General features: G+C 42.9%; 1 pseudogene; it reads left to right on the plus strand.

Annotated features, from left to right (window-relative positions):
• Positions 1-3,455: 3,455 nt before the first annotated feature.
• On the plus strand, positions 3,456-21,478 carry LOC148017513 (putative protein phosphatase 2C 58; annotated as a pseudogene).
• The last annotated feature ends 414 nt before the right edge of the window (positions 21,479-21,892 follow it).

Consider the following 21,892-nt stretch of genomic DNA (forward strand, 5'->3'; position numbering starts at 1 on the left):
CTCATTTGAGAGGTACTCTCCCCCTCCATCTGACCTCGGGCACTTTACTTTCAAGCCTGTTTCTCTTTCAACTGCAGCCTTGAAAGTTTTAAAGTGCTCAAAAGCTTCACTCTTTTCCTTCATAAAATATACCCACAGCTTTCTAGAACAATCATCAATGAATGTGACAAAGTATGAACTGCCTCCAAGAGATACATTTTGTGTAGGCCCCCAAATGTCTGTATGCACAACATCAAGGATATTTCTGCTTACATCTCTGTCATGTGAAAAGGGTTGTCTTGCCTGCTTACCAAACTGACATGCTTCACATACCTTCTGAAATTCTGCAACTTTAAATGTAGGCAAACCTGTAACCAACCCTTTGGACTGCATTAATTTCAGCCTTTGTACATTTGCATGTCCAATGCGTTTGTGCCAAATTTCAATGTCTGCAACAACACCTTTTCCTTTGGCATACATAGCCGCATTCATAGTAGGAATTCCAGCATCTAGAGTGAACATACGTCCAACTCTACTTCCCTTTGCTACCAACCTGCACTTGTCATTGAAATCTTCTACAAAGCAGCCCTTTGCATTAAATCTGACTTGCAGCCCTTGCTCTACCATTTGACCGACTGACACCAAGTTCTTTGTAATAGATGGTACATGTAATACATCTGAAAGACTCTTTGTCTTACCATCATGCAAGGACAAGGGAACTTTTCCAATGTGTGAAATTGGGTGGCATGAGTCATCACCCGTCTGCACATAACCTGCATTCTGCAAATCCTGCATCTCTCCAAACCATTCTGCATGGCTGGTCATATGATTGGATGCACCTGAATCAACATACCAAACATCTTCATGTGTTCCCTTTCCTGTAACAGCATTCAGCATATGCTGCATAACGAAAAAACGTTCATTTTTGTCTTCATTCTGTCGTGAAGACGATGCATAGTTTCCTTGCTGCAACTTACCACTGCGGATATCATCTCTCTTAGCATAACATTGGGCTGCAATATGACCTGTTTTGCCACAGTAGTGGCACACAATACCAGAGTTGTTAGAACCTCTGTTCTGCCATCCACCTCTTCCTCTAAAGCTCCCCCTACCTCTAAAGTTACCACGACCTCCTGAAACCTGCATATCGCCAAATTGCTGATTCAATCTGTTTTGCTGGTTGTCACTACCACGTCCTGTACCACGGCCTCTTGAAGAGAACCTGCCACGTCCCCTTCCTGAACTGGAGTAGAAAGCTTGGACCTGTTCACCACTTCTTTCGGGTGTCTCACTCTGCATGTTGATCTCTTCAGTGATCATAAGGGAGACCAACTCATCGAAATCTGGAAATGGCTTTCTGACATATACAGAAGTTACAAAAGACTTCCAAGCCTTTTCATTGTTAAGTCCACCCAAGGTAGACGACACCAAATCATCATCATCGGGCATTGCATCAATCGCTGCCAATGCATCTGCAATGCTTCTTACCTTCAGTGCATACTCATTGATAGACATCTTCCCTTTCTTCAATGTATTCAACTCTTGCTTGAGTTGAATCTTTCGTGCCTTTGTATTTACAGAAAACATACTTTCAAGTATGGTCCAAGCTGCATATGCATTCTCTGCATTTCTAATGTGTCCCAGCATGTTATTGTCAATTACTGCAGACAACCAATACATGACCTTCTTGTCTTTTGCATTCCATTCCTTTCGTGCCTTTGTCTCTTCTACAGTTGGAGGATCACTCACCTCCGGCTCCTTTTCTTCACCTGAAACGAACTCGTAAAGGCCTTTTCCAATAAGGAAGTTCGTGACACGGAACTTCCATGAAGGGTAGTTATTCTTGTCGAGCTTCTCAATGATGGGGCTTCCACTATTCTCTGCCATTATCACAAGAATAATACCAAACAACAAGCAAATCTTCTGCAACCCTCGACCTGTAGTGCACAGCAATACACCAGACAGCCTTTTTCAATGTCTGCTCAACAATACATGCAATCTGCAACCAGTTTGCAGATAAACCTTGTGTTTACTCACTGGTAAACACCTTTGATCTTACAAATCTGAAATCTGTAACCTGCGCACCCACTTTCGGTCGATACAGCCGAAGTCACAGTGTACCCTGAAACTGCTGTCCGCAACCTTGCGGCTCTAAAACGGGCCCTGAAACGGCCTCAAATGCCCAAAATCTCTGCGGGAAAGCCCTATAGGGCTTATCTGCAGAATATACAGCGCTCTTCGCGCACACCAAATCTCACTGGAATCTGAGATTTTTGCTCTGCCCTGCTTCCGGTGCCTCCACAGGCACTATCCAAGAGAAAGAGTGGAAGGATGGAAGAGCTTCTTACCCGTGGTTTGCTTGCTCGAACCTTGCTTCTTCTCCTTTGCTTCAACCTTCGAAATCAGCCTCTCTCAGTGGTGCGGCTCTGATACCATGTCAAGAATCGCGTGGTGGAGGGGGTTGCTCAAGATGCTGCGCCGAACACACACAGAATGCACAAGGAGAAGCTCACTCAAGAGACAAGAAGAGAGATGGAGGCCAAAACGTTTTCTTGCTGATTTTTTCTTCTTCTTCCACACTCTTTACAATGTACACAAAGTATAGATAAGATACAAGATAAAAGAAAAGTGACCTACTAAGTCAAACAATGCATAACCGACTATACTAGTCGACTGGCGCTATAACTATGCCAGCTGTAAATAGGTGTAACAACCTGAATATAATAAGTAGTGAGTCAGTGGCCATGTGAGAGTCATAATGACCACCGACGTGCTAAGTGTAGACGTGTGGACCCATCTAACCAGGCGGTCCATCATCCATGTCCACATGTGTTGAGCTTGCCATCTCAACAAAGACTAGCGGATGGGATGAATCATTCCATATCTGGAGCATCCATATCTAGAGCAATGCTAGCACCAAGGTCAAGTGATTGGTGGAGTAAAGGGTATCAAGTTATTGAGTGGCAAGACGGATCTTTTATGTGGGAGATTAAGGTCTATTGCCACCATTGTCAACGAATTCTAACTAGCATTCCTATTGAGTTTAGCAAGAAATGAGGTATTATACATATTATACATCCTCTCTCTTGGCTTGATTTTGATTATCAAAGTACGAGTGAGCTTATTAATATGGTGTGATCTATCACTGAAGACCAGGTATATACCTTGTATTTTGATAGAGCTTCTAGAGGCCCGCTAAACAAGCAATCGTTAGTGTGGTCAATAAAGACCCCCGATGTAGGGTTGTCATGAAGATGGGAGTCTAGTTAGGACCTTCTTTTACTAATAATATGGCAGAATACAAGGCCTTGATCATGGGGTTGAATGTAGCCCGATGTGGTGGTATCCGCCGATTATTAGTTAAAGGTGACTTGCAGTTAGTAATCAATTAGCTTAATGGGACCTATAGTGTTTGGGATCCCATTCTACGAATGTACCATCGTGTAGCCTTGGATATGTTGCATATCTTTGAGACGATGACCTGTCAATTAGTTCCTCGACAGTGGAACCGCTTTGCACATTCCCTAGCTAAGTATGCTTTTGTTGAGGATGTCTTTTTCAATTGTGGACCAGGAAAGCTCTTACAACTGCCTCCTAACATTAGTCCTGGACCAATTTGGGGCCTTCTTGCTAACACATCCTATTTCGGCCATCAATGGTTAGTTTGGATCATGAGTCAGCACCTTCCTACTTTGTCATGGACACATAGGATTGTGTATTGTCATATTCGTCGAACACCCCTTGCTATTTATGTAGGCGGATTAGCTAATAGCTTGATGCACTTAGTATAGGACCTAAGCAGCCCTTATCCTTGGTATGTTTTGTTTTTTAATAGAGCTATGTTAGGACTAAGGGTTTGTTTCAGCAATATGCTGTCGAGTGGTAGTGAAGTGTATTAATTTTGTGAGGCTAAGAGGGCCATTTTTGTAGGGTTCTAATGTTTCATTTCATGAGGCCAAGAGGGCCAGTTTGTTGGTTGAGAATTGTTATATTCCTATAGGCCAAGAGGGCCATGTGTCAGTTTGGTTGCGGGTGCATTTAATAGTTTTCTATTTTAGTGATTGCATCAGACAGGTTGGATGAAGTGTTTGAACAGAGCCTTTGCTGTGTGGGAGCTTCTTGTGGCCATTCCAAGTGGTGTTGTCACCTTTCCAAGTTTTTTCCTTAAGTTGATGATGTTATTTATGTATGTGGGGGTTATTTTCTTTTATTTGTCGGGATGGGCTATTAAGGCATGAAGTCCTAGGGTTCGGTTAGGTATATTTGGGGGAGATTCAAGTAGTTTTCTACCTCCTATCAAGACATTGTCAGGCATTAAAGGCATGTTTTAGATAGCAGTCCTAGTGACCCTGTTCTGCTAGCTTGCTAGGTAGATGTTCTAGGAGTCCTTGCTAGTGTGAGGCAACTACTACAAAGAAGAGGAAAATTTGAATATGCTTTAAAAAATAAAGAATTACAAAGGTGTGTAAAAAGGGGTTCTAAACCCTTACCCTAAAAAAGAAAAGAAAAGGAAACAAATCCTAATAGCATTTGATTATCACCTTGCGAAGGCCTAGTAGGTTTTTGGGGGCGAGTCAGAGCTAAGGGTAGCAGCTAGCTAAAATAAAGAAATAAGGAAGGTTGGAGCAAAAATTAAAGTGAGCAAAATAAAAAAGGAGTAAGTTTTGCCTTGTGAGAGTTTGGTAGGTTCTTAGGTGCCGATTCAGGACCTGAGGCCGATTTGCCCTGTTCTCCTTGGGTCACTCTACGCTCAACTCCCTCTTTTTACATGCCCGAGTATGGAAATTTTGAAAGACAAGTGTGTTAAAAGGAAGTATTTGATGACCCGGCTATAGGAGTCATTGGAGTTCCTGGTCTAGTTGTCCTAGTTAGATAGGTAGTTTAGACCACCATTAGGATGGCCTCTTTGATGGTTCTTTTAGCTAATCCCTGATGGAGCAGTTGGTTAGTGACTCGTTTCAAATTTCTGTCAGATTATGCTGGGCCTATCCCTTGTGGATCTTCATGCCTTGATTTTGTCAAGGGATAGGGTGAGAGCTATTCTTATGCTTTGTTGTGTATATTTTTTGTAGCAGCTTGATGCTTTATATGGTTGTTATTTGTGCAGCTCAGTTTGTGGGATTCTACAGGCTAAGTCACCCTATCCCATCATCACCAATGAGAGCAATTTTAAAGGCTATTTTTGAAGTAGAAAAGAACACAGGAGGCCTTCAAAGACCAAAATTTCATGCAAAATAAAACGGTTGTGGATCAATGAGCTAGAGTTTTCCTAGATGGAGTAAGATGCCATGAACCCAACGCAAGCCTCAGTTTGTCAATTAGAGTCCTTTTGACCCCCCATTTAATCCCCGCAAGGTTTCGTGTTATGAAGCAGCTACATGATCCAAAAGCCAAAAGGTGTGCAAGAGTAACCAAGTTTATAGATTTCAATGTCACGAAGTCAATCGTTTAGACGAATCTCAACTCCGAGCGTGTTTGCCCCCTCAAAAGCAAAAAATACACTTGGTAGGAGATGTGAACTCAAAACTTTGAACAATTTTTTCTTAATTGAACTTTAAGCTTTAGTTAGTGGCTTGAGACCCCAAGACGCATGAAAAATTTTTTTGGGGGGGGGGGGGTTTCCACACCCCTTCCATGATTTGAAAAATCAATTTTTAGACCTGTAATGATCAAGGGATCGCTCAGGAATGACTGAATTCAATGGACTATTTAGGAAGATCTCATTTTAGTATTTCTCTCTCCTCTCTCCTTGTGGACTCTTTTTATGGATCAATGTAAAAGAGAAGGGGATGGGCTGAGATGGATGTTTTTGGTCAAACGATGATGCGAGAGTGAAGAGACATGTGAATCGGAGTTGGACGGATCATTAGCAGCCGCGCGTGAAAGACCGTTAGCAGGCATCCAACGTTGAAAAATGCACGTCATAATGAGCAGTTTTATGAGAAAAATGTAGATTTTACCATTTTACGATGGATTCTTATTTGAAATGGGTAGTAATGCTTGGATTTGTTGCCAATCATCTGCTTCATCAGTCATGTTGAAAGAATCATTAAAAAAACAGTCATATAATAATTATATGCAAAACGCAAAACCCGAGACTAGGTGGGTTAAGGAAAAATATGCAGTTTTTGGCTTTTTTATGTGCTTTGCCATTTCTATGGAATGAAACATGCTAAGAAAATTATTTTCTATAAGAGTAATCAGTCTACACCTGAAAGGTAGTAATTATCTAAAATTTTCCATATATAAATAGAAAAAATTAAAGAAAAATGGAAATTTTTACATTTTTACATCATAAAAATAAGGAAAAATGATATTAATATGTGTGGACATATGATGAAGCTAAAGCATGAGGTTTAGCCTCAATTCAGCCCCATTTCTTTGTTAGAGTGAGTTATATTGCTTTCAATAAAGAAAAATACATAAAAAACCATGCCTTACACTTATCAATGCGTGCAAAATTGTAAATGGTAGGGGGTAAGGGGTTGTTAAGTGGTTGAAGTACATTAAATGCTGATGTTTTATGGCATATTTCATATAGAGTTTGCGGTTGTTTAAAATTAAAGGGACTAGTAGCACGAGGGAACTCGATATTAGCCCTAGGCAATGAAGCACTATCATAGAAAAAAGAAAAACATGAAAAGAAGTGTCTTCACACTTTCACGTTGCTGATTTTCAATGAATATTTGTTTGAGCACAATGGTCATATTCACCCTTGCATTGATGCACCACATGGTATTGTATCATGGATGCATAGCACATATTTGTATAAGTGATGACTCGACACTGAGAGTGTGAGGTATCCCAAGACATAGAGCTAGATATTCCATTCCTTGGGGTTCATTTGATGAGGTTAATCTATCATCTCCTAGATTGTTTATTAAAAGATTGGACTTTGTTTTGAATGTGTTTTATGTTCACGGTGCATCATGGGGCCAATCCCCAAGGTGTAGGAGAGTCGTAGTGAAGCCACGATAATCAACCGAGGGGTGCTCCCTGTGTGCATGCTATGTTGTGTAAACCACCAACATGCTTGGAGACTCCTTTTGAGGAGTAGAAAAAAAAATCGTTGGACTATGAAAAATGCTACAAATGCAAAGTCTTTGATGCTCCTGATAGCGAGGCCATGTGGGGTGATTTTAGGTGAGTAGTGAGGCCCGAGTAGTCCCGGCACTAGCTTAACTTGGGCAGTTGACTCAATGGAAGGGGAAACATAGGAACTATGTGGAATCACACTTACGAAGCTTTATAATGAGCTAAAAACTACGTGGTTTGGAGAACTTCAACACAAGGTTCAATTGGATGCTTGTAAGCTCTCATGGACAAGCAATAAGAGCTCTTCAGAGAGGCTACATTATCAACTCTCATTCCACAAATAGAACACATCCAAGAACTCAAGGCCCAGCTTGGAATGGCTACATACATTTTGGAAGGTATGTGGCAAATTAGAGAGATTAATCTAATGACCTTGGAGCCAATCAAGTAAAATCTCATCCATCAATTACAACAAAAGGGATATGAGGACTATGTATTGTAGTCAATGGGGATACTATAATCTAAATCATCCCTTTTAGCATCCAAGGACAATTGCACTTAGTGCACAAGCAAGAAAGAGAACACTAGATCAATAATTTGAGGAGATAAAGAAAAATGACAATAACTCAAAGAGATAAGGTTGAGAGACCAAGGAAGAAGTAATAAGCATTGAGATTTGAATGTGAAGAATCACACATAAGATAAGATGCATACATGAACCTAGCTTAGCAAAAGGAATCAAAGAGTTTTCCATTTGGCTATTCAAAGCCTTATACTCTATTAACATGCATAATAGCAAGCTAGACTATGAAGTCTACAAGTCCTAAAACCTAGTGGGTCAACATAACAAAAAGAGAACATTTCCATCCAACTATTTGTTCATAAGATACCAAAGCTAGCAACACAAGAGCTAGAACCACTACTAGTGGACCAAATGGAGATAGATAAATTTACAAAGGCTGACCATAGATGTATTGAGTGTGGCATCATCACATGTATCACAATTGTCCAATGCATAAGACATCTCATAGTACCCTAACAAGGTTTACCCAACCTAACATCGAAAAGGTTAAAGTCACAAACATTGACCTAAAAGACAAAGAGCTAATACCTCTCATGTATCTTAGGATCAAACTAACTTCCAAGAAAGAGGTCCTCATTGATGTTCTCATTGATGAAGGTTTGGATTACAACATCTTGAGTTATGAGGATATTGGATCACAACTTGAACTCATCCCTTCAATTCAAGTATCAAAACTTACAGAGGATCATTGTACTCCCTCTTAGGTAGATGCAAAATTTTCTTGACTGCAAAGGCTAAAAGCATACCCATCATTTTCTATACGCTTCCAAATCGAGAGGATATGGAGAAGGAGGTCTTGCTTGGAATACCTTTCAAGCATGCAACCCAATGTGAAATGGACTACATAGCACATTGGATACACTTGAGCTTGCTAAGCATGAAGTTGATCACTACATTCAATAGACACAACCCTATCTCTTCTCAAGGGAAGGGAAAGAATCCTATCTCTAAATCAAAACAAAATCCTAGTGAAGATAGCCAAAGAGTTCTAAAAGAGGCACATGTGGATAAGAGGAAACCACCCAATTTGAATCCTTCTAGATCAAGAGAGAATACCAAGGTTTCTAGGAACAATACTCTAATTGTCATGGTACAAGTGAAAGCATTGATGGAGATTTAGTACAAAGCTACAATGGGTTTCCAAAATAGTATTCTATGTTCAAGGATATTATGTGGGAAATTGATGGATCTGGTTCCCACAAACCCTCACACATCCACCTCCATTTACTATAGCCCAATTCCCATCAAAATGAAAGAGAAAGAGAAAGAGAAAGAGAACCAAATGTAGAGCTAGGTCAAGGACCAAGGTCTTTAGGGAGATAAAAATAGACAAATTTGAACTGAGATGCTAGTTTCTATGAGACCTAAGCCCACAACTCTAAAAGAGAAATTGCTTAAGGAAGTTGCCAATCCACAAGAGAAACACATTTGATGTTTGCTAAGAAGTCATCAACCAAAGAGAAGGCGTTGACAAGCAACCGCTTGAGACAGGTTTGGTCCATCTAAACATCCAAAGTCTCCCAAGAACAAAGAACCTTTGTCACCTATGTTAAAATAGAACATCCAATAGTGTGATAGTAACCTCATGTAGTTGCTCGATCAAAGAAAAAGGATCCCCAATGAAAAATCAAGAAAACATCAAAGGATTGACAATCTTGCTTTGAGAGTTTTGTCAAGAACACAACTAGAATTTCTAAGATTGAGACTACTTTCGCTTTGACCAAGGGTCCAAAGCATAGTCATCTTTAACTACCAAGATTGACTAGCCCACTAAATCCAAAACTCCTACTTCCAATTCGGAAGTGGAATCTCCACAATCATAGCCTTTGGTTGTAACCAATATTGTCATTTCAACTAAGGAACAAGCCTTAATGCTTTTGCCTCATGAAAAGACATGAACTCTAACACAAAGAGTACAATCAATTCATTAATTCACAAGTCTTGTTTTTCTTGGCTAGAAGCTCTTGAGCATTTAAAGCCTAAGCAAATAAACCAATCTACCAAGGAGGAGTTACAAAAGATGGGATGAGAAGAAGATCAATCAATGCTGACTAGGAGCCCCAAGGAATTGGATGTATCACAAACTTCATTTGCTCAAGCATATGTTCACATACTAACATTGGAGCCCCTACTAAAGAAGATAAGTAGCTCATATAAAGTCCATTGACACAAGCAAAGAAAGAATCGATGTTCTTGTTTTATCCAATAGTCATAGTAGATATCATGAGCCCCATGTCCAAAGCTAAGCAAAAGGAGCTTCTGTACTAGCCATTATGACACCAACAAGGGGAAACTTTAAGCATTGGCACATAAGAAAGAAAGACAAAGTGTGTTTGAAGAAACTTGATATTCCAACCATTGTTTGAAGAAAAGTGTATTTGAAGAAAGACAAAGTGTGTTTGAAGAAAAATGATATTCCAACCATTGTTTAGCAGCTAGAATTGGCAGTCATCTAATGGCTATTGCAGAGTAAAGAAAGGCACTCTAGACTTCAATGCATGACCCAAAATATGTAGCATCTACATCCTTGAGAGTGCTCACAAATGTTTGTGATGTCAACCTTTCAATATTTTCACAAATGATTCGTTGTGTGATGAACTCCTTTCAAACAAAAAGCTACATGTTATGAGTTGATTGGGGCAAGGTAGTATGATACTTGAAGTCATTAGACATATCTTTTACCTCACCTACCACCCCAAATTCTTAATGATTATGCTCCACTTGAATATATTCCCTATTTTTTTGAATGGTTTATTCCAAGGCTGAATGACATAGAATCTCATCTTTTCTCTGCTTTTATTACCATGCAAAATGAATCATCATCAAAAGACATACAACAAAATGATGTACATAAAACTTCAAGTAATAAGGATATGGTAGCTAAAATTAGTATTTCTAAGACTCTAGATCCTAATCTTGAATGTAAGGAAGAAAATTAGCCACATTAGCTCACTTACCTTTACTAAAATAAACCATGTAAATACCTTAGCCATGGTGGTACTAGGGTTTACTATAAAAAGGCAAGAAGTGCTAATGTGGGCATCTTTTGACACTTATACTAATTTTGGGAGATCTCTTCTCCATCACTATCTTGGGGTGAGTACCAAGCTTTATTTCTTACATCTTGATTTCAGCTATACCATGGCTACGTTGTGCTATGGTATAATGGAAGATGTCTATGGCATGGCCATGATTAAAACATTTTAAGTTATTTTCTTAGTTTAGTTCACTAGTTTTCTTGTTGAATTCGATGATAGAATAGGCCTTCTTTACATTGGTATCAGAGCAATAGTTTAGATCATGTCAGAAGTCATATTCATGCATTAAATCTAGTTGCAGTGACTAGGAAGTGGGAAACCGTAGTTAAAATTTAGTCACAGGAGTTGGTTCTTCCATAACCATGGTTAGACATGGAGATGTGTCACAAACTATGACCAAGATGGAGGTTCTTGGCATGAACCAGTGGATAATGGCAGGCTTTAGCTATTTTAGCAAGTCATCATTAGATTTTGGCTTATTTTGAATGACATTTGTTAAAAGGAGAGCTATGGGAGACTAGAGGGCACTAAAGTTATCTCTACTTTTTGAAAGTAGGGTTCTTCTTCTACTTCCTCATCTCTCTCAAGCTTTTCTCTGAGCTTCAATGGTGGATTTCCTTGCATATCTTCTTTCTTTTACATCAATGACCTCAATGCTTGTCAAAGCCTCATTCTACTTGACACTTGGAGTATGGTCATAACCATTCTTGGAGGGTTACAAGAACATGTGACTATTTTTTTCCCTTCCATTGTACAGACAATGTGCCTTCCAGCCTCTCACGTATTTCATTTAGGCATTCTTGCACGCAGGTCTTCACAATTTCTCATTTTCACAAATTTCTACTCGAACCAAAGGGAGGCATGCTTCAAAAAATCAAGGCGGATACATGCCTTGAAGCTTGAAACTTGAGCCTTTTGATTGAAACACTTGATGATCATTAAAAGAATAGGCTAGGCTTGCTACGGGATTGCAATCTTCATCATCCTCCTCCTCCTCGCAATGGTTCATATTCTGTGTTTCTTGCCTGCTATACTTCATCATGGTTGGGCTTCGTGGAATTGCCAAAGCATTCCATGATTTCCTCTACCTCTCTAAACACTTCTTATGCTTCATCCTCAAAACCTTGGTTTCTCTTCATGATCAGCTCGTATGAAACCCATACGTGCATTGTAATGGTGATCTAAAGTAGCTACATTCTCTTCCAACTTGATAATTTGAGATGATTTCATAGGTTTCTTGTACTACGACAGCCATGTTCTCGATAAAAAACTCACATGATCACATTGAAGTGGCAACAATGGATGTAGCAGTAGAAGGAATATATGGACGAGATGATTAAGAGTAGTTTGACTCACTCTAATTAGCCCTTCTTTACATTATGAAATCACACATCAAGTCATTCTACAAAAAGCTCTTGGTTTGGGGCTAGGTGGATCTATGACTATTATTGCCATCCTTGCTAATGGTCGAAGGCTCATTATTGTGAATGTGGCGGATTCTAGAGTTGTTCTATGCAGAGTTGGATATGCAATTCAACTTTCAATGGATCATGAACCCATGACATAAAGAAGAATCATTGAAAATAAGGGAGGTTTTGTCACAACAATTATAGGTGATGTGCCACGAGTGGATGGACAACTTGTGTTAACCCCAACACGAAGAAAGCAAAAGAAAATAAAAAAGATGCAGGGCAAAGGCGGAAAAAAGGTAGCCCGACTCAAGAAAGAACAGGACAAAAGGCCAAAAGCGCAAGGGCAACCTTAAAAGGCCAAGGCAAATACAAAAGGGGAAAGGTGCATTTTAAAATAAAAAGGCGCACCCTGAAATCTTGTAAAAGAGCGCCGGGCTCTCACCCGTGCAATTTGTAAATGTAGATGGGCGGTGGAAAGGAAGCTAGGAAGATAGAAGAACAATGGGAAAAAGGGCCTAGGCTATGGCCGGCCGTGTAAAAAATGGGAAAAGGGGATGACCACCCAAAAGGGATTTAGGGTTTTGTATATAAAGTTGAAAAGTGAATGAGAAGCTCATTCTTGTGTGTGGCCAAAAGTAGCTCTCCTCTTCTTCTTCTTCTTCTTCTTCTTGCTCGCTTGAGCTTGTGCTTGAGAGAGGGAATGTGAGAGTGTGAGGGAGTGAGTATGTGAGGGTGAGGGACTGAGGAGGAGAAGCTCTCCATCTTCTCCTCTCTTCTTCTCTTCTCTTCTCTTCTCTTGTCTTACTCGTGGCAATGGAGCTTGGAGCTTGGAGCGGGAGGATCGAGCTTGCTTGAAGCAAGCACTTGGATCGTGGAGCTACCGAAGTGCGCGGGAGAGGAGGTAACTCGAACGGCACGGAGGTAAGCTCACTACACCCGTAGATATGGATGGCGCGTCGGTTATGTGAGAGGTAGCCATTAGTGCTCGGCTTGGAACGCTTGAAACAATAAGCGGTCCGAGGGTCTTGGCAGTTGAGTGAAAGCTCCCACATTTTGGTTCCGTTGCTGGGACCAACGGATTCAAGCCTTGAGCACTTGCATGCTTTGAATCGAGCATTGGAGTAGGGTTTGCCCCGAACCGGTGCTTGAGATAGGTAGGAAGCGAGGGGGTTGAAGATGGTATTCGATCTCCTTGGCAAGTAGGTTTGTTGTTTTTCTTGAGATTTATGTTGTGAGATGGAGTAGTGTAGGTATTTACTTTGTGATTTGGATGCATTAGAGTAGGAGAAAACAAAGAAAAATAAAGAAAATAAGCATTAGGGTTACTGTTGCAAAATAGGACAAGAATCGTGCAAAAGTGGTAAAAAACTTACTTATGATGCCTAAGGTCGGCAAGTGAGTTATTGGGGGTGCCAATACCATACTTGGAAGAGGGTATAAGGGCTAGAAGTGGCAAGAAAGGCCACATTGTGCATTGCAGGGTTTCAGAAGAGCAGGAGAGAAGAGGAAGCTTGGCGAGGAAATCCGCTTCAATCTTGGCATCAGGGAGATCTTCGGCTAGCCCAGGTAATTCTACACCTCCCCCTACAGTAGTAGGACTAATCTGGAGTTGCACGACAAGGGGGAAGACCCCCAGTGCCTTGCACGTCAAATTTTGCGAGCTGCAGCAAAAACACATGCGGTGTTTGGTGCGTCCGAGTCACGTCGACTCTAGTCCGAGGCCCAGACTCAGCCCTTGGACCACCCAATCTACTCGGCCAAACCCTACTCGGCCTCGGACCGTCCGAGGGAACACCCGTCCGAGACTCAGATTCGGCCCTCGGCCACGTCCCACATTCGGCCCTCAACCCAAGTGCCTCGGCCCAAGTGCCTCGGCCCGGCCGAGTAACCTCATCCGACTTCGTCCAAATCGTCCGAACTTAGCCCTCGGCCCATGCGCCTCGGACCGTCCAAGTGACCCACTCGGACCCTGCAATTTGGACCTGTTAGGCCGAATTTAGATTTTCTCAAATTTTAGCCTGAAGACAGTGAAATTAACCGCGAAACCATATAGAGCAGAAACCATATCACAGATCCATTGCTTGGCTGAAACTGAGAGTAAGTGGTTCAAATTTGGCTATAAACAGTCCTCCAAATTGGACATGGCTTTTACCGTAACGGCCCTGCGGGCCGGGGGGAATTGCCCCCCCGGACCCCTGCAGAGGGGGCTCTGCCCCTTCTGCACCTCCCCCGAGTAGGTTGGAGAGAAAATGCACGCTGTGACAGGTCCTCCAAATTGGACCCTAGTGAAGTAATGGCTCTACACAAGCATGGATTCTCACTTGCAAAAGAGCAACCAAAAGCCCATACCCGAATAGAGACAAACAGAGACCCTAGAACCTCAATGCGCCCATCTAGCCAACAAGGGCGAAAAGGCCACACTGCAAAAACACATACATGTTGCATTCGGATTGCATCTAGTCAAAGAAAAAGGCAACAACGTCAAGCTACAATAACGAGAATGACTAGATATGACAGTCCTGACAATAGATGCTCCTTGAATAGCACTGCACTGACAAGCCAAGACATCGGTGGAGAATCCACATCTGGTTGTGCAGTTGAGAACTCAAGGGCATCCGTCAGAAGGCTTGAATTTACAAGCCAAGACCCGGAAGATGAAGGCATAGTACCACCTGCTTATCTTAGGGTCAAATTCACCGTGAAAAGAGAGCATACTATCAATGCTCTGATTGATGAAGGGGCAGATTTTAACATCCCGACCTATGAATCATGGACCCTACTAGGCCAACCAGAGCTCGCACCAACTAGTGCAACTCTTAGCCCTTATGGGGGACACCCACAAGCACTCATAGGGAAGTGCAAAATCCTTGCGACAATTGAAACAGAAAGCTTGCCTATCCTATTTCACGTTCCTCCAAATAGTGCTAGCTGTGGGAAAGAAACCCTCCTAGGAAGACCCTTCAAAAAGGCAACCAAATGTGAGGCCGACTATGTAGCACAGAGGATACACCTGACACTATTGGGTGTGAGGATAGTCACAACCTTTAGCAAGGGTGACCTCATCAAACCTCAAGGGAAAGGCAAGGAAGGTGCTGACGTAATAGTCAAGCCTACTAATGAGAGCAAGGACTTGTTGGAAAAACTTATGCAAGCACAGGTCGAACAGTGAGAACCAATGAGTGATGCCATGCTTGAAACAAAAAGGTCAGGAGACAAGGCCAAGGATGGAGTTGGGACTTACAGATATCGTAGAAGACCACGAAAGAAGTCCAAGCCTTATAGATGGAGGCATCGATGGAGAGCCAGCACAACGCCACGATGGATATCCAAGGCGTTGCTACATGCTCAAGGGTATTATGCAGGCAACCGATGGATTTGGGTACCAAAACCCCCTGTTAGACCTCCTTTGTCGACTGAAGGCCAGGACGTATCAAGAGCAAAGAAGCGTAGGAGGAGATCTAAACGAAAAACCAAGCCCCAAGTCAAAAACAGTGGAGTGACCGAGCCCCTCATGGTCGAAATCAAGAAACCCAACGGGACCAATTGGAGGGTAGATCCTCAGCCTAGTGTGCTTGACAAGCAGAGATCAGATGTAATTGTTAAGGATATGCAAAAGCCACTAGTGCCCAAGGAGCCTTTGATTCCCCAAGAGGATAGCAGGCATCATAGGCACAACATTGCTCATGGCAAGGTTAAATGCTCAACAAAGCAAATAGCAAAATCATCTAACAGCCATGAGCAAATCTCCAAGCCAGTGTCAAAGCCACTTAGGAGTCCCAAGTCTCCTACACCCTCTTCCCCTAAACGGACATAGGAAGCACAGCACTCGTCAAGTGCGGCTACTCAATCCCAATCTCAACCTACATCAAAGCTTCCAAATGTCCAAGAGACAGAACACGACATCACCCTTAGCTCTCAACCTAAGGATGTGCCTGTGCAATCCACCATGGCTAGATCAGATACTCGATCTACGCAAGTGAATGCTCTGAGGACAACAAAAGGCATGACCACTTCTGATCTGCCTAAGGACTTGACACCACAGTCTACCAATGGTAGCCAGTCCACTAAACTAGCCACCACTACTTCCAATCAAAGACCACAGCAGTCACAATCTTTGGCTGTGACAATGCCCCTTGTGGAACGTATCCTTAGTAGTTTACCTGTGGAGGAGGTGTCGCAACCAACTTCCTCGAAAACTCTAGCACTTTCAAGGTGCCTAAAGCCTAGGCTGGAGGAGTTAAACACAAGGGAGTTAGCTGAAGAGCTAGACTCCCTGAAAAGGGAGGCAGTTGTGCCCACAGCTTGGTAAGGCTATTCAGTAGGCCACGACTATGTCCCATAAGGACACACTAGAGAGAGATAATGCTGAGGCCCAACCAAGCACGTCAACGGTTGACCTAGTCCAGGGTCGTGAGTCGTTGAGAGAGGCACCGTCACTGACCAAGAAAAAGAGAAGAAAGCAGAGAAAACAACAACAGTTGCAGGTGGTTGTGGACCCCAAGAACATTGAGACGAAGGGCACTGGAGAGGTGATGAATAAAGCATCGAGTCCATCCACCAATGAGCCCACTGATGCCTCTCCTAATAACGGTGAAACCTCAGACACATCTGTGTGCTCTGAAAAACCAAAGCAACCGTTGCCATCAACAGTTGCTTGCAACACTCTATCCACTGACAATAGAACTCTCATTGACCAATCAAGAGTGGATACAATGTCGTCACAACATAGTGACAAATCTATACCAGTCACATCCAAGAAGAACCATGACAAAATAGCAGCAAAACCTCAGGAGAAATGTGAGAACCCCAAGAGCATAAGAAATCCTAGTGTTGACCAATCTTGCTCATCTAGGCCTGAGCCCCCAGCCATGCTAAGGCCTAAGGAAACTCTTAGAACTTTGCATGAGATAGCAACCGAGCAAGCCCTCGTTGAACATAGAAATGTCACAGAATGCTTAACTGAGTTGGATGCTAAGCTCAAGGCGGTCGCACGTGTCTACATCCTTGCGGACATGGGCACAATCCCCAAGGAGCAGCTTGGAGATTACTTGTCCTTCCCCTTATCTTGGGAAGAACAGGAACATCCTAACGAGCACTATGACAGGCTCCTATATGAACGCATGCAACTCATCTCTCACGAGGAGGCTGATGAACTGCGCTTAACCGTCACGTTTAATGAAATGCTCTACCGACCGAATCTCATAGACATAGAGCAACTAAAGCAACTGTCAGCAGGCCAGAGTCAATTTGAGCAGCGTTGGTGCGAAAGCCACGTTGCAATGGCCGAACTAGGGGCTCAGATCATGACGGTCTCAGAAGAGCGATTGGCCAAATGGCGGTCTCAAAGAGACCCAACCTATGTGGCACCAACTTCCCTTCGAGTGCTGACTGACATTCGGGGTACGGACTTAGCTGGAACTAGGCTACAGGGCCCTTTGATCGATAAGGTTCTCACTGAGGAGGAGTTATATATTGCCAGTAGACTCGATCAAGGTTCCATGCTACTCGATGTGGCAAAATATCTATCAGTATTAAGTAAGCTACCGCGAATACTAGATGCATGTGCCACGCTCCGGTACAACCCCAAGTTCTACACTTGGTTCTTATCCTCGTGAAGTGACATGGATTCATAAACATGTATATAAATAAACACTGCTTTTTGTGTCACCGTGTATAAACAATGTCAACACACACAAGCAATGATAGTCAAGTGCAGGGAGAAGAGTGGGGTCACATGAACTAAGCCCCTCAAGTCCTCCTCTCATCACACATTCAAAAACCGTGTGACCAGCCCCACCTCCAAGTGAAGGACATGCAACCCACATTGTCACCATAGGAAGCCTTGACCAACAACTCTGATGGTGTAGACAGGGTGTAGTCCCTTTCAATACACCTGCTTCCCTTCTTGGTCTATCCTTTCGAGGATGTGCCCTGTCCCACTCCACGACAACCAATCCACGCGACTTAGCATAAACTAATACCCGCTAATGACTGGAAGCAACGCGAACATCAGCATGGGGGCCATTCCTCTACAACAAACACCGCATGCCTCACCCCTCCGGTTCTTGTCATATGCGCTTCATAAACCACACTAAAATCCCTTCCATGCAAATAGTTGTATCCTATACCCAGGTTTAACCCTTGGATTGCATCTTGCAGGTTTCCTTTTTTGGTGGAACGCATGAAGAATCATGGAGATCTGGCATGCAAAGACACTCTTCGCAAAAGACGGGAGCATGTGGCACGCGCCCCTCCATCGGAGCACTATGTGCCCACCATCAAGAGGTATGCCAAGAAGTGAGGCCCTAAGCGACACTGTCCAGGGCGAAGGCCAAAGAATCCTCGAGTCAAGAAAGTCAAGACTCAAAACGCGCAACAGGTGGCAGCGCTAGTGGCATGAACCCCCATCTCACGCTCGGGCCCCGGATGCTCAAGGGCAGAAAGGGCAGCTCGGGAAAGGGAAGAATTCAATGAATTGTTTAAAGACATTCTGGAAACGGTAGCGGCCCGGGACTACACCATTCATGTCCCGGCCGACATGTTCCCTACCCAACCCCACAGGAGCCCCACGCTAGCAGAGCCCCAATCACCCGGCCACCCAGACTCGCCCCGCCTCGTACAAAAAGAGTAGCCCCATGTCATATAAAGGGCTCATCAAATGCTACCTGGCCATAACTTTTTGTCTTTAAATGGTTAAGTGTTGGCATGTTCCCGAATTGTACGAAATTTTCATATCTGCGTTTAATGTATTTCACGTCTTTTGCAAAGAAAAAGCTAATTAAGCGTAGGTGATAAATGTCTAAGTCAACACCATAGAATTTAGATAAGTGGTGCCTCCTTGCATTGCACTGGTTTATTATAGTTGCGGCATATACCATGCATGTACTCTCATAAAGCGACAAGTGGATACAGGATCAGACAGGTCTGTGGGCGAAAGTGCTCAATGCCTGATCACCGCAAGACCATCAACCCCACAAGGAGCCGCGGCAAAGCCACGATGCCGAAAGCACCCTTGCCAACCGCCCCCATCGCATGGTCCAAAGCACATTCATGGGCCACGCTCCCTTTCTGGGTCAAGCTCTATAGTTGGCTCACGGCAGTCGTCACCTCAATCATACCAACATCGCGTGTGTCGTAAGGAGGTTTGCAATATCTCAAGTATAGGTCCCCATCTCAGCAACTGCTTCTCTAACAACGAGGCTAGGGCACAATCATCACTATAATATCAATTTCCTGAGCCCTCGAAACTTGACATTTTCCAACCCATTGGGAGGCTGATAGCCTCAACATATTGTAATGGTTGTACTCAGGCAAGTCCCAAAAAAAAAAAAAACGAAAAGAAATGAAATGAAATGAATTACAAGCACCCACGATCACAGCACAACACCTAGGAGTCCTCAAATTAGGTACTTCAAGTGACCTTGGTCGCCTGGCTTCGTCCCTAGTCTCGCTTATGGTTAGACCTGTTACCCTGACCCACTTGCACAACTCTCTCTTGCACTATCCCTTAGTACCATTGCAATCAGTGGTAATAAGCACCGCACGATTGGCCATGAAAAGTACACCGTACTTATCAACCAAGTCCAATAATTTCCAGCTACTGACAGTGCGGTGTCCTTCTATTCAATTATGCTACGTCGTGCAGTCACAATGCAAAGGATGTCTCATATACATTCACGTGTCCTTCTTCTCCACATAGACAACTTTGCTTCATCCACGCATTGTTATGAGACACTAGCCCGCGGTCTTCTAATTACGTACTATCTGAGTATGCACAAGCGCTCACATAATATCTGCATCGAAGTATATCCACAGTTTGGGTCCTCAAGTGCAGGACAATACTCCAGGCTTACCTAGAGTTTGACCTATCTCCTAAACTAATCAAAATATGTATTGTGCACAATAGCGAAGACTAGCACTACCCTTAGGGAGAGATCACATGAGAGGTTTTCAATTGCAGGTGTTGAAGACTCCAACGAAAGTGTCATTCGCTCTTCATCAACACCCAACTCTGAATGCTTATCCCTCAACATCCGACAAGCCCGCAAAGAATCGTCATGTGCAGAATCCCCAACAAACCAACACTTGTGCCGGCCTTCAATGCAATCCCCAACACAAACTAGCCCTACCACCAACTCCAACAACCTTCCACCAGCCACCTTGGCCACCAACAGGCCCCCAGAACCTTCTCCCACACTACCACCAACACTCCTCCACAAAAACCACAGGCATCCTTGTCACCCATGTCTTCGAAGCATGCTACAGCCTGCTACCTACGACGGTGAGTGCCATGGGGCTGGCACTCGTCTAGGAGGGGGGTAATGTTAACCCCAACACGAAGAAAGCAAAAGGAAATAAAAAAGATGCAGGGCAAAGGTGGAAAAAAGGTAGCCCGACTGAAGAAAGAATAGGAGAAAAGGCCAAAAGCGCAAGGGCAACCTTAAAAGGCCAAGGCAAATACAAAAGGGGAAATGTGCATTTTAAAATAAAAAGGTGCACCCTGAAATCTTGTAAAAGAGCGACGGGCTCTCACCCGTGCAATTTGTAAATGTAGATGGGCGGTGGAAAGGAAGCTAGGAAGATAGAAGGACAATGGGAAAAAGGGCCTAGGCTATGGCTGGCCATATAAAAAAGGGAAAAAGGGGATGACCGCCCAAAAGGGATTTAGGGTTTTGTATATAAAGTTGAAAAGTGAATGAGAAGCTCATTCTTGTGTGTGGCCAAAACTAGCTCTCCTCTTCTTCTTCTTCTTCTTCTTCTTCTTGCTTGCTTGAGCTTGTGCTTGAGAGAGGGAGTGTGAGAGTGTGAGGGAGTGAGTGTGTGAGGGTGAGGGACCGAGGAGGAGAAGCTCTCCATCTTCTCCTCTCTTCTTCTCTTCTCTTCTCTTCTCTTCTCTTCTCTTCTCTTCTCTTCTCTTGCTCGCGGCAATGGAGCTTGGAGCTTGGAGCGGGAGGATCGAGCTTGCTTGAAGCTTGCACTTGGATCGTGGAGCTACCGGAGTGCACGGGAGAGGAGGTAACTCGAACGGCACGGAGGTAAGCTCACTACACCCGTAGATATGGATGGCGCGTCAGTTATGTGAGAGGTAGCCATTAGTGCTCGGCTTGGAACGCTTGAAACAATAAGCGGCCCGAGGGTCTTGGCAGTTGAGTGAAAGCTCCCACAACTTGCTATAGCCTGTGCCTTTTAGAGATAAGAATCTAAAAGTGCATTTGACATCAGATCTAGATGTTCACGACATGAAACTTAATGAAACTAGTGATTTTCTTATTTTGGCAAGTGATGGATTGTGGAAGGTTATGGAAAATAAAGAAGCTATCAATTTAATCTAGAAGGTAAAGGATCCTAAAGCAGCAGCTAAAAAGCTTATAGAAGTTGCTCTTGCGTGAAAGAGCAAGGATGATATATCTTGCATTGTGGTCCAATTTTAATGATGCAGCCACTCCTTACCAAATCACTGTATGGTTAAAAAATATTTTGCCTGATGTAGAAAACAAATTTGTGATGAGATCTCCAAGATGCAAGATTTCATGGGAGACTATGACCTATTCAATTGTATAGCTGTAGATATAATGGAGAGAGAGAGACATGCAAGCAGGATGTAATATTTTTGTAAACTTAAAAGTTAGTTAGTCAATCATAAGTTAGTAAGGTTAGTTATGAGCTAGTTAGTTGAGTTATACATTAGTAAGTTAGTTAAGTTAGTAAGTTAGTTACTAACTAAGTCTTTAAAAAACTAACAACTAACTAAAAACTAACTATTAAAAATTAACTTTAATAAAACTAACCCATTGCAAAGTAGACTCAGTAGGGCCTAAGTTCTTCTTCTTGATTACTTGAGCTTA

The sequence above is a fragment of the Lygodium microphyllum genome, chromosome 22, assembly GCF_053477565.2.
Source record: "Lygodium microphyllum isolate KBCC chromosome 22, Lygodium_microphyllum_v1.1.10, whole genome shotgun sequence".
Taxonomy (NCBI): Eukaryota; Viridiplantae; Streptophyta; class Polypodiopsida; order Schizaeales; family Lygodiaceae; genus Lygodium; species Lygodium microphyllum.